General features: G+C 42.2%; 1 protein-coding gene across 9 annotated transcripts in view; it reads left to right on the top strand.

The window, feature by feature from the left end:
• Positions 1-1,036: 1,036 nt before the first annotated feature.
• SGK3 (serum/glucocorticoid regulated kinase family member 3) overlaps positions 1,037-13,256 on the top strand; it is a 55,702-nt gene continuing 43,482 nt past the window's right edge. For 3 of the 9 annotated variants that reach the window (XM_028736805.2, XM_028736801.2, XM_077932934.1), the window contains exon 1: positions 1,037-1,287. The gene's annotated coding sequence lies outside the window, so the exon portion shown is untranslated. The other 6 variants (XM_077932940.1, XM_028736802.2, XM_077932935.1 and 3 more) reach the window with 3 other exon arrangements.

The raw sequence follows: 13,256 nt of genomic DNA, 5'->3' as shown, positions 1-13,256 counted from the left end.
TGTGAAAAGCGAGCGGCATTGCCAAACATTCTGAGAATGAAAGGAAATGTAACGCACACACCTTGCACCTTCACAGAACAAGGGACGTGCTTTATCACTTTCGTTTATGTCCACTTGTTCCCATGGGTTCAAAGGGCGTGGCAGCTGAGTGGAAAAGAGGGTTGTTGACTGACTGAAGCGTGGTGGATGGTGATTGGGAAGAGGGGCTTTTTGATGGCAGCATCCTGTCTGTAGCAAGCTGTCTTGAATCAGGCTATGGTATTGTAGAAGGCATGCTAACCGGCAGCAGCTGTCCAGGGTTTCAGATGGGGGATATCCCCAATCCCTACCTGGAAATTCCGGGGGTTGAACCTGCAACCTTTTGATTACAACACTGATGCTCTACGACTGAGCTACGCCCCTTCCTGGTTTCCACACTGTAATCTTTTTAGTGCCAGGCAGTGCGCCTTTTTACCCTCAAGTCTTTTTTTAAAAAACAAAACAAAACAAAACAAAACATGTTAACCACATACAGAAATATCTGATGCTGCTTTTATCTGCTACTTTTAATTTTATCCTTAACTTGAGTGTTCCTTGCCCTCTTTCTCTCTCTTTAGGCTGCAAATAGCTTTATAGTTATTTATTCCATAAAATTTATACAGTTTGATTGTAAAAAAAAAAAAATCCTTCTTACAAAAAGAGGAAAAAATAAAACTGAGACACATTCACTTGAAATCATCCAAAAGTTAAAATACTAAAATAGATTAAAATTAGCTCCACTTTCTAAGCACCTGGGTAGGCTTGTCTAAGCAAGAATGGCATAAGCTGCTAAAAAAATTAACAATTGAAAGGTGAGCAGCATTTTCTGTGGTTTTTATTTGAAAAAACAGGCCCCATCTTTGTAACTACTTGCTGGTAATTTTTAAATACAGTACAAATACAGTACAGTATAGATAAAAGAAGGGCCTCAAGAGAATGTTTCCTTTTAACAGTCAGCATTTCCCTGGCACGGGGAGGCTGTGATAAGGTGCAAACAGGTGATATACCTGTTGAATTTCTGCCTGCGTCGAGCCGGGGCCTGCAGCGGCCACAACCGCCCACCAGGTGGCGAGACGTCCCGCCAGTTCCGCGTCACATGCACCTAAAACGCTGAAACCCGTCCTCGGATGACCCCGCCAGGCTCTTGCATCCATTCTGAGCGTCTCGCAGCGGGAGAAGCTGCATGGCGCCTCCGCTTGTTGTTGCAGCCGCAGCAGCAGCAGCAGCAGAAGTTGCAGCCGCCGTCCTCGGACCCGGTGCAAGCTTAAGGTAGGTCGGCGTTTCGGGACAGGGCTTGCCGGGCCCTTCCTTGCACGGCGCACCGCCAGGAGCGGAGCGGAAAGGCGCTTACAGGGAGGAGGTGGAGGACGAAAGCTCCGCGGGGCGAGGGCGGGGAGTCCGGGAGCTGGGCTTGGGTGGGGCTCCCCACTGGGGAACCTTCCCGCTTGGAAGTCTGGGTGCGGGTCTCTCTCCGCCTGCTGCTCCATGATCCTGACACGTCAGTGAGGAAACGAGCCAGGGCAGGGAGCGTTCAGAAAGGACGCGAGGAAAGGAGACGGAGGGAGGGCTTGTTATAGTATCTCTCGGCTGGGAAGCGCGATGTTGCGCTGGGCAGGAGGAGGTACGACTTGGAGGGAGGGAGGGAGGGAGCCGTTAAACGCAGAGCTCTGCATGTTGCAAACGGGGCCATTGAGTTAGAAGGCACTCGTTGCTGGTTGGAGAAGCAAGGGGACCCGGAGGTTTGGCGCTGCAGTCCTGCGCGCGCTTTTGTGGCAGGGAGTCTCCTTGAACTCAGCTGGGCTTCCTTCTGCGTGGACTTGCCCAGGATCGTGGTGCAGCTGGTGTCAAAGCCACCGGAATCGGAGGCTGCTTTAGATCCGAAACCTTGTTTGCTTCTGTGCTGTACTGAGCGAACGTCTTTTTCTCTTGCCTAAACAATCCAACTCAACTAAGGTAAGATCACAGGGCTTAATTTGAGCCCTGGGGATTGTCAGGGTTGAGGCCTGTGGCATGTGGTTTCTACTCTGTATCGGGAAGTTTTTAATGTTCGATATTAAATTAGTAGTAGTAGTAGTAGTACTCCAGAGGAGGGTGAATTTGGAGTAAATGCTGAGTTCCTTTATTCTACCCGCAGAATGACTCTGAATAGACTGCTTTCAAATGTCCCACAAGCACTCATTATATACTAAGTAATGACTGGGTGATTTTCCTCTTTTTCTTTTAACTGGTGATCTTGTATTATTTTGTGTATTATCATCAGCACGTTACTGTCCTCTTTTTTTGCTCTTAATTTTCTATTACTTCGTTGTTGCTGCTGTTATTCATATCATTGTCTGTTTTGTAATGTAATGTGGGAATTTATGCGGAAGAACTTGGTCACAAGGCATGAACAATATAGGAAAGTGATCTGAAAAGCATGTTGTAAACACTTTTTCATACTTCTGCTCTCAGTTAGTTGCCAGAGAGGTAAATGATTGCTCAAGTAAAGTCTTTAGGGCAGACTTTCTGTGCAGGCTCTTTTTTTTCTTGTCTGTTTTATGAAATTGATGTACAGGATGAAGAAAGAGGAGATAATCCTAGAGGAAGCCTACTTTCCATTTGAGTGCAAATATAAGATTACACTGCTGAACTTTAATCTCAAATTTCCTGGCTGTTTGGTTCAGTTAGTGGGCTCTTCTCAGCTTGCGTCTGTTGAGGGACTGAGAGGTTTTACAAAGCCTTGGTGTCTCTCTTTCAAATCCATTGTGTAGTCAACCATGCAGAAGCTTCTTATATTTCTTGTTGTCTCTTATTAAAAGTTCTACGTAGCAACTGGATTTTCTGAAAAATAAGTGGTGGTGGTGATGTGTAAAACAAAGTACGCCCACAGTAATTAAGAAACAAGTTTCTTTCAAAATTATTTAAAGAAATTGTAATGCAGAATGTATAGGACTCTCCACCCTGATCACAGCCTAATCACCTCTGCTTTGACTCTCAGTTATGTATGTGTGTTACTGTGTGTCTGGTCTTTTCTAGAGAGATTTAAATAAAATATTTCCTACTTATCATTATTGGTGTCTGTTTGACATAAACCTGAGCCTCTTGCTGTATTTATTGCAAAATACTGTACATAATTGTTCGTCGAGTTACATTTGAGTTATTGTAAATTTTAATGGTTCAGAGTGCAATCTTCCAGCATCTTTCTGTGCATATCATGAAAGGGCATAAGAGGAGCAGCAAAAATGTCATTTAATATTTACTAAGATGTTTGTTTAATACTGCCCTTTCTGGGATGACTAGCGGTACTAAAGACAATAAAGTCAGAATAATAAAATACCAGATTGACACAGATTAGTTTAATAAATATGAATAATCCCAATCTCTCCAAATTTGGGGAAGAGTTATTGCTCAGTAGTAGAACATGTGTGCTGCATTTAGAAGGTCTCTCATTCATTCCCTGACATCTCCAAGTAGGGCTGGATGAAACCACCATGGTCTGAAATCCTGGAGAGCCACTGCCAATCTGTGTAGACAATACAGTACTAAGCTAGATAGGCCATAGGGGAGCTTCCTATGTTCCTATTCTGCTTGCAGATCAAAAACATTTACCCACTTAACAGCTTCTACAGAGCTGAATATAAAAGAGCTGTTTGATTGCTAACACTCTGAACATTTGTCACTTCCCCTCCCCTTTTAGCTAACACAACTAGATCTGAAAAAACTTTTTTCAGCTCGAAAGGGACTGTAAAATAGTAAAATAGTCCTATAAAAGGCAAAGGGAAGAGAGATTCTGTCAGCAGCCATATTTCTTTATGAGAAAGAAATGGAAAAGATTGGGTCTTAAAGCTTGTATTGCCAGATCTGCTGATGTGTCAATACACATGTCTGTAAACCTGCATCTTCTTACACGTGTTCACAGAAGTATTCCTTTGGGGTTGTTTAGTGGACATGAAAGATGCCATTGCAGTGGACATGACTACTGAATACCAATGTCATTTTGCATATTTGGGGCATATCACTAAGACCCAAAAGATGCTAATGTTGTCATGGCTTGGGAGAATTACCCCAATTTGTTGTTGTTAATATATACATCCGCAGAAAATGGCTGAAAGTAAGTAAAAATGGTTCCTCTGTGCTATGGAACAGAAAAGGTGGTTAGTTCAATGCAAGGCAAAACAAAACAAAACAAAACAAAACACAGGCTACCCCAACCCACTTTGCCTAGAACATATGCTCAATACAGTTGACTGAATTTTCACTGTCACTTGTTGGGGTACAAATGTAACTGTGTGGGGATTTTAAGAGGTGCTTAGTTGTCAGTTGGTGTAGTGGACAGCTCCCTGTACCTGTGTGTTGTGAACTGCCCTGATACTTGTGGATGCAGTATGCTACTGCTACTACCCAGATTTCTTTCTTTCTTTGATCTGGGTTTCAAGTTTTCCTGTCCCTGATTAGGCTCAGGCTTATTGTGCATGCATCTGATTCCACCCTGGGTTTCTAGAAACCCTCTATCAACACAGCAGGAAACTTCCTTTTAGAATGAGACTGGCACTTGCTTTTTCACAAGTCCTACAACGTGGTCCAGACAGGAAAATAGCAAACATGGCTAAGAGGCAAGGGAACAGGGAAGAAAGGCAAGGGGTCTAGCCAACGTGAAAAGGTCTGGCTCTTACAGTGATCTCACAGGGTCAGAGTGTATTGAAGAATAAGAATCCTGGAAGATTCCATAAAGTTAAAAAGCTTGGGTGTACAGGAGAGGTCTGTTTATAGGAAAATGCTTATCGAATTAGCATTAATTCATGTGCAAAAAGTGATCTCATTATCATCACAGGGCTGGAAAAAAGCATGTTGCACTACAAAAGGCAGGGTTTGCCTATCTTCTGTTGTCCTATTAAATAAATAATAATTATTATTATATAAATTTATTTATTTATTTATTTATTTATTTATTTAATAGGACAACAGAAGATCGGTGTAGTTACTGGACCAGCAGTTACTGGTCGTGAAATTTAAATTTTCATGCCACAGACTTGCAACAGCCATGAGGGTCGTTTTTCCTCTTAAGCATGATATGATTAACTAAACTGTGTCTGTTGCAGGAATTTAGCTTTTATTTCTCAGGTAATGCAGTCGAGGCTGCTTCATTTAATTGGGGAAGAGTATGCTTGCTAGATGAAATCTGCTACTTGCAAGGGATAATTAATGGGCAAATTAGAGGCATTACCTGCACAATCTATGGCTTGGTTCTGGCTGTGGGGGAATAACTAGGCATATGTATACAATATCTATTATTTTTTGGGGGGGGTAATACTCCTTAACTACTGTGAAGAGGATTTATGGCAGGAACTGCTAATACTTCTCTTAGCTTAGGCTTTCTCCTGTTTCTTTGCAACAGGACCACCCTTGTTCAGAGCAAGCTGAATTACACATACAGTCTTGAGGCACATGAAGAGTTCCAGTTGGTAACTGGCTTATTGAGTCAGCATATAAGTCAGCGGTGGGAAACCTGTGAGCTGCTAGATATTGGTGGACTGCAGCTCCCATCAACCTTTCGGACATGCTGGCAGGGAATGATGGGAACTGAGAGTTTGCCAGTATTTCCCCACGGCTGATGTAAGTGTTCAGGATTATGTGCCCCAAGCCCCCTCAATCAGTGTAACATTGGGGGGGGGGGAATTCTAGATTTAGAAGGCATCTCAGAGGTTGTCTAGTCCAACCTCTTGCGATTGCAAAAAATCCACTGGTACAGTATCCATGCTGAAATAGCCATTCAACCTGTTTGGGTATTTCAGAGGTGATACAATGGCCTTGAACTTTGATATGTTGCTGCCATGTTTCCCTTCACTCCTACACTATTTCCACATTGCTGTTTGTCTCATGCAAGCAGTTGTCTCTTGAAGACTACTTCCGAATTTATTTGTCTAGTATATGTCACCTCTCTCTCCCTCTTCCTTTCTCACACCCCTCCCACTGCCCCCAATATTCAGGCAGTCCAACCTTTGCATAGGCATAGGGGCACCTAGGCACAAATGGCTTAAAGGTATGGATATAACTCTGTCTAAGACTGGGCTGTGCAAGGAGAGCAAACTTATCCCCATTAGATTATTGTTTACCTCTGGTAAATTATCTCTAGCCAGTTCTTGGAGAATGAGGTAATCTTTCTGCTCTCTAGGAGTAAACACAGGATTTACCTCTTTGTAACATCCTCCGAAGGAAAGAGTGATTTACTGGGAAGTGTTACATATTTTTCTTTTACTAAGAAAACTATACAGTAGGTGGAGGTGTTAGGATAGATTCTGACGGGAGGGAAGTCTGAGAGCTCTGGTTTCCCACCATCTTCCTCAACTTGTTGTAAATATGTCTGATCAGGAATATAACATTTTTCTGTTTTCTAAAAAAGTTTTTATGACATTTCTGGGAACAGAAACAGAGCTGAAAACACAGAGGTGTCGGAACTTGAAAAAGAGGTAAATAGAAATTCCTGCAGTGCCAGGGGAAATTGTCAACTTGCTCTGTCGCATGCAGTCAGGGTGACACTTCTGCTTTGGCTGGCACCCGGATATCCAGCCAAAGAGTTTTCCTTCCTCATGTGGCTGAACCGCACAATTTAAGCGGCATGCCCCAGGCTCCTTTAAATCAAGTAGAGGATTGTAAGATAAAAAGGCTGCATGTGAATACACATGATGGAAATGGCATCTTCTACAATTCAGGAGCTAGTGTGGTATAGTGGTTAAGAGCAGGGGTAGGCGACCTAAGGCCCGGGGGCCGGATGCAGCCCAATCGCCTTCTCAGTCCAGCCCGCGGACGTGTTTTTACATGAGTAGAATGTGTCCTTTTATTTAAAATGCATCTCTGGGTTATTTGTGGGGCATAGGAATTTGTTCATTTTTTCCCCTTTCAAAATATAGTCCGGCCTACCACATGGTCTGAGAGACGGTGGACCCGGCCCACAGCTGAAAAAGGTTGCTGACCCCTGGTTAAGAGTATTGAACTAGCACTTCAGAGACCAGGGTTCAAAGCTCCACTCAGCCACGAAACTCCGAGTGACTTTGGGCCTGTCACTGCCTCTCAGCCTAACCTACCTGACAGGGTTGTTGTGGGGGGTAAATGAGAAGGAGAACCTTGAGCTCTGTGGAGGAAAAGGTGGGATGTAAATGCTAATAAATAATTAAATGTTGTAAGGGATGTGGTTTCCATGGCAGCCCCCTCCCGGGGGGGCTTTGTAACTGCTATATTTAATGGTACGATTAGGCTAGCCCTGAAACCCTGCAGATTTTCTTTCAATAACTGTATATATAACATGAGTGAGACTTGTTACCTGAGGAGAAATGGGGTATGGCAACATTACTGCATGACGCTGCCTTTCAAAAGACTCTCCTCACCTTAATCACTGCTCTGCTTTTGGTTTAGGGTTTGCCTTCGGTTACATGAAATGGTTCTTGTGCACAAAATTTCTTGTGCACAAGAAAACTGAGCTAATCATCACAATCTACTATGATAGATTAAAGAAATTTTAAAAAGACATTAAAAAAAAAGCCCTTACTGTTGTCTTTTTATATTTCTTTAAATTCATTTAAAATATTTGGTATATGATCCTGAGATGGAACAAGTGGTGCATAAAAGTTCAGTCCCCAAGTGGTCAGTGAGGGGGAAAGACCTGCCGTGCTCCAATGAAAGTGGTGTTACATAAGAATACAGGCTACTTGGTTCATGTTAATTGTACCTAGTAATTCTAGGCAGAGGATCCTGTTTTTCAGTTCAGTGATTTCAGATGGCTATTTCTATCCAGCAGGGTATTGTCTCCTGCGGTATTTCAGTGAAGACTTTAGTCTTCACACATCGCAAAATTGGGTGTTAAGCTGAGAACATAATGCTCAGTTAACATGAAATGCTAAGTCAAACCAAGGCTCCGCACAAATGAGCAAATATTTGGTGGACTCACAGAGCCCCGTCCTACTGCTGCTATGCCTGGGTGTTGTTGGGGATTTTTGGTGGGGGCAGGTTGTTGTTGCTGTTGTTTCTTTCTAGTATCTATAGTTTAGATTTAGTTGTGATTTATGTGTAAATTGTTTAGTTTGGCTGTGTATTTTAAAAATGTTTTATTTATTGTTTATGACTACTTTTGTTATGTTGCATTTTGCATGTTGTAAGCCCCCTTGAGCATGGTTTGCTGTAGAAAGGCAGCATACAAATAAAACTATGTATGTATCAAATCAAATTTTATTAAACGGTCACAGACCAGATTAACTCGTACAGCTAGTCAGCGAAGCATAACACCGGAAAGAACAAAGGACAATTTCAATACAGATTAGGCCATAACAGCAATTTAAAATTAGACAGCATAAATAAAATTAAGTATTAAGTATTTGCCTTCGCCTGCATATTGACATTGGAAAGCTCTTGTTTCCTGCGCCTAATAGCGGCTACACAGAATTTGGCAACATTGATCGTAATTTCAGGAACCTTATCTTCTACCAAGGCTCTCATACGTTGGAGTTCTGGTTCATTTTTAAGCTTTTGTAGAACTGGGGCAATAAAGGTCAGGCGTAGATCCTCGTAGTAACTACAGTGCAGCAATACATGCAGACTTGTTTCCACTTCCGATGAGCCACATGGGCAAACACATGACTCATATATGTATGTATGTATGTATGTATGCATGCATGTATGTATACACGCAGGGCAAAGTGATGGGTTGACTTAGCATTACACCCAAACCTAGAGTTGTGGCTTGTCTCCCTGAGATGAACCACAAGGAGTAAAGGCCCTGGAGTGTGTGGAGTGACACAAACCATGAACAAGGTTTTGGATGTAACAGTAAACCAAATCACGGTCATTCACACAAACTCATGGTTTGGCAGGTTGCATGTGAACTGGGTCACTGTATTGGGCTGGGAGCAGTGGGTGCTGTTCATGAACCTTGTCTAATCCTTCAGCTTTGTGATTTTACTATAATACTGCACTGAACTGATTTGTAGAGGAAGGCAATGAAAATATTTGGTGTTTGAGGTAAAATCTCTGTGTCCTCTTCACTGTCTTCAAGTTTTGGCATGTTAGCTGCTTGCTCTCACTTACTGTTTACTGTGCAATAAGCAAAGCAGGTGGGCCATTGTATGAAAGTGCTCCGAGAGGCAAGGTTTTCTTATTGTTCTAGCAATTCATCTTCTGAATGAAATCTGCTGTGGCTTTAAGCGGAACTGGTTCCGAATTAGGGTTGTTTTAGTCTTAGACTTTTATTGCGGCTGCACAGGAAGCAACTGTTCATGAAGGGAAAATATAATTCCAGCCCTTACAATTGACTGAGTGGGCTGTGCAGCTGCCTCAAACCTGGAAGCCTGCTTCCTCCACGCCCTTAAATATGTCAGTTTAACACTTGGGGTTTTAAGGCATTCTTTTTATGACCTATGATTTTGACCGCACACCTTAGCATTTTTAAACACCAGGGGTCTGTAGTGGCTGCTTGGGGAATAGGAGGAGCCTGATGGGCACACCTGTTCTCACTTCCTGCCTCACATGTCAATGGAATGGCATCCTGTGTTACCCCTGGACACTGTTCTCTTGTCCTGCAGTAAATATCAAGTACTGTATTACAATACAGGCCCTTGCTTTTTTGGCTGAAACTCTGGGGCAATGGTTAATGCAGCCCCATCCGCAATGGCTCCATCCAGAGCCCATATGGACTCTGCAGACAAAAAGCAGTGAAGAGGATAATGAGTCTAGCATGTAGAAATTATGAGAAAAGTTTGGATAAAAGTTTGGATTTCTGGTTGGGAGCTGCATCTGAATCCCTAAATGAGCAGGGCCTGCTGGAGTAGAGAAATGGGCTGACAGTAGAAGGATGCATGCTAAAGTGGGTAGGAAATCCTTCTCAACGTCTTGTGTGTGTTGAAGCTCCCTCCACACCCTTTCCTTGGTTGCCTACATAGCAAAGATGTGGCAACTAAAAGGATCGAGGAAGCAGTTAAAATTTTGTCAGTGCATGCATGCCAAGTTCAGATCCCGTTGCTCTTTGGGTTGGGTTGCAAATGAATTGTGGTGAGTTTGTGTGTGTAAAGGAGAGTAAGTATTTATGTAGGTGTCGCTATACTGCCCTTCACTATACTACAGCAGGTGGTGCACAACATATTAAAACACATCAATGCAGAGTCTTAAAAAGGATTAAAATTTCAGCACAAAATAGAAACAGCATAAACTAAGGACTCATCCACACTTCTGCTTGTTCTGTGATTTCTAGGCATGGGTCTGAGAGGTTTTTCTTTTCTCCTACTGCTTTCTCTGGGAAAACCTGCTGTTTACTACTGAATCAGAACAAAGGTCAACCCTCAGGACAAAACAAAGACCTCTCAAACCCATGCCTAGAACAAGTACAAGTGTGGATGAGCCCTGAAATAACATAAAACAGCAGAGGGTATAATAAAAAGCTGCCCTCAGAAAGACTACACCTCTTCACTTCCCAAAGCCTGGCAAAAGAAGCATGTTTTCCTCACTGAGGTGAGATGTATCCTGATGGTTCTGAAGTTTCATTGAAATAAACAGGCGGCTTGTCAACTAGGTATGCAGTGACACAGGTTGCAATGACTATAAAAGCTTCCTGCTGCTAGAAGCTTGCTACTACACCAGTGCATTTGGTTTTTAAAAGCAACCTATAAGCTATTGTGGAATATATGTAAGTATCTAAATGTTATCCAGTTTTCCAGGGGAAGGAATGTGGAACATTAAGATATACACCGTAAATCATTTGCCCAGAGGATGTATTTGCTGCTGCCAGCTGAAAACTGAATCTGATTAATCTACAGTGCTATTTTTAATTATGTAAAAGCTGTTGCTCCTCTACTTCTTCTTTTTTCTGTTTGAACCCCAACCAATTTCTTGTGGAAGAGGCAGTTGATGTCTTACTGCCTCTGTCCACAACCCCCTTCATTGTAATTTTAGTTAGTGAAGACAGGACAGGAGATGGCTTTCAGGTAAGTGGGCTCTAGACAGGAGTGTAAGGACATAAATACTCAAGCAGCTTACAGTGGGTGATATCCAACATTAGTCATACTTAAAGTAGACATCTGAAGGCAGCCCTGTATAGGGAAGTTGTTAATGTTTGATGTTTTATGCTTTTATATTTCTTGGAAGCCTCCCATAGTGGCTGGGGCAACCTAGTCAGATGGGTAGGGTACAAATTATAAAAATATTAGACTAATTGAAATCAGTGGGTTTCAGATACTTAGGTCAATTGATTTCAATGGATCTACTCTACGTATGACTTAGCTGGGTTTTACCGAGGGGATTTACAAAGCACTAACACAGCTGTAGAGAGAAAAGAGCAATAGGACATAGACATTTTTCTGTAATTTACTGAGTTGTCAGGAAAGCATTTTTAATCCGTAATAATATTCTGCATTGCACTTGAACCAGAGTGTGTATAAAGGGGAAGGGAGGAATTGTGCCTCCATTTTTAAAAGAAGGGTTGTTAGTACGTTGCATAGCAGATGAATAGGATTCTTCATGCACTCATCTGCTGCCAAACACTGATGTTATTTGAAAACAAAGACTTTCTTCAGAGCAAAGTTTAGGCTGGCATGGCTATGAATCCCAGAATTATTTTACATTTGGATGAAAACAGTGGTGCCCTTGTACTTGTAGAGTGCTGGAAAGCTGCTCATCCCCAAGTCAAACCCTGGTAAGCAACTCTTTTTAATCTTGTTTGCAAATTCGCTGTTCTCCTGGTAGATACTGAAAAACAAACTTGAAATTTAAAACTAAATTTGGGCTAAAACTATTCGAGCCTATAACAGAAATTGACAGTCTCCTAGGCTGTGCAAGTTGATCAGTCACAGACAATTGCATTCATGCACAACTGTGGCTGCAAAAGTGAGAAGCAGGTATGTTGAGTGCCCAGTTTCTGCATGTGTGTGTATTGGTATAACAGCTTTAAGGCAAGGGAGTGAGTTATGCAGCCATCTTTTCAGGTGAGAGCCAAACTAGACATGGAGAAACTGTGTTAAAACACCTGTTTGTTCTGTTCATCTATAAAGTGGGAATGGAAGTAGCCTATGCTGGGGGATTTTTTCCCCAGCCTGGGAACCACATTCCTTTCTAGGCAACCTTTTGGGGGCCACATGCCAGTGGTGGATTGGGCCAGAAGCAAAAGCAGGCAGAGCAACAAATGTTCATTTTATGTTTGTACAGTAGGTTTCTTTCTACACAAGAATTCATGACAGAGTTCAGGGGCACATTTAAACCAGGCAAAAGCATTCAAGGCCAAATGAGGAGTTAGGATCAGGGAGAAGTGATGAGGCCTGCCCCATCACTGCCCCTTAGTTCCACTATCTTTTTGGCTGTCAGAGTTGCAAGTATCTCGGATACAACATGGACAAGTTAACTTCAAGGATAGCAAATAGGATTATAACATGATCCGACAGCCTAACTTTCATTTTGAATCACCTGAATTCTGGATTTCAGTATATATTGAATGGAGCTTTCTCCCTTATAAATTTATGGGCATAGAGTTTGGCCCTACATTACTAATACTGGTTTTGGAGTGAGCCTTTAAATTATCTGTCTTCTGTTCCTAATCTGCATGTGATTTTTGACTTCTTAAATATTAAAGACGGATATACTAGGTTTGCTAGGCCAACCTTATAAATTGGGAACAGTAGGAAGCTGAGGAAGTTTCCCCCTCATCTCATAGCAAGAGTTGAAAATGCAAAAATAGATAGGAACTTGCAGCAGTAGACTAAAGAAGTTGAATGGGTTGCTAGATTCTCAGCTCATTGGGGCTGACACTGTCTCAAAGTGATGAATAGTCACTCATTAGTGCAAGGGAGGTCTGATACGAATCTATCCGGAGGTATTCAAGTACAGCTTGACTTCATTTATTTTAAAGGCCTCATTTGTTATATTCTGGAGTAAGATTTCCTTATCACCTTATTTTGACTCTGATGGCATTTCTTGGCAATGCAAACCTATTTGGAGATGCTTGCGGAATTTCAGTGGTTGCCCAACAGGGCTGGCATAAATTTCAAGCATTCTCATATTTTACTTGTGAAGTGATATTCAGAGTGGATTTGGCAAGTAAAGAGCTCCTCTCTGATACCAAGATAATGGAAAATCCTACTAAGATGTAGCATCCCTCCACAGAAGCGTATTTGACCACCATCTGCGTAATTCATAATTACTCTAACACAAAGTTCAGCCTCCTAATGTAATGGCATTTGGGGCATTGAGGGTTTATTTTTAGTGGAGTAACTGGTTTTTTGACAACAGTT

Source organism: Podarcis muralis, chromosome 8 (genome assembly GCF_964188315.1).
Source record: "Podarcis muralis chromosome 8, rPodMur119.hap1.1, whole genome shotgun sequence".
Lineage (NCBI taxonomy): Eukaryota > Metazoa > Chordata > Lepidosauria > Squamata > Lacertidae > Podarcis > Podarcis muralis.
The sequence above is the reverse complement of the archived record's forward strand: the minus strand, read 5'-3'. Positions and strand labels throughout refer to the sequence as shown.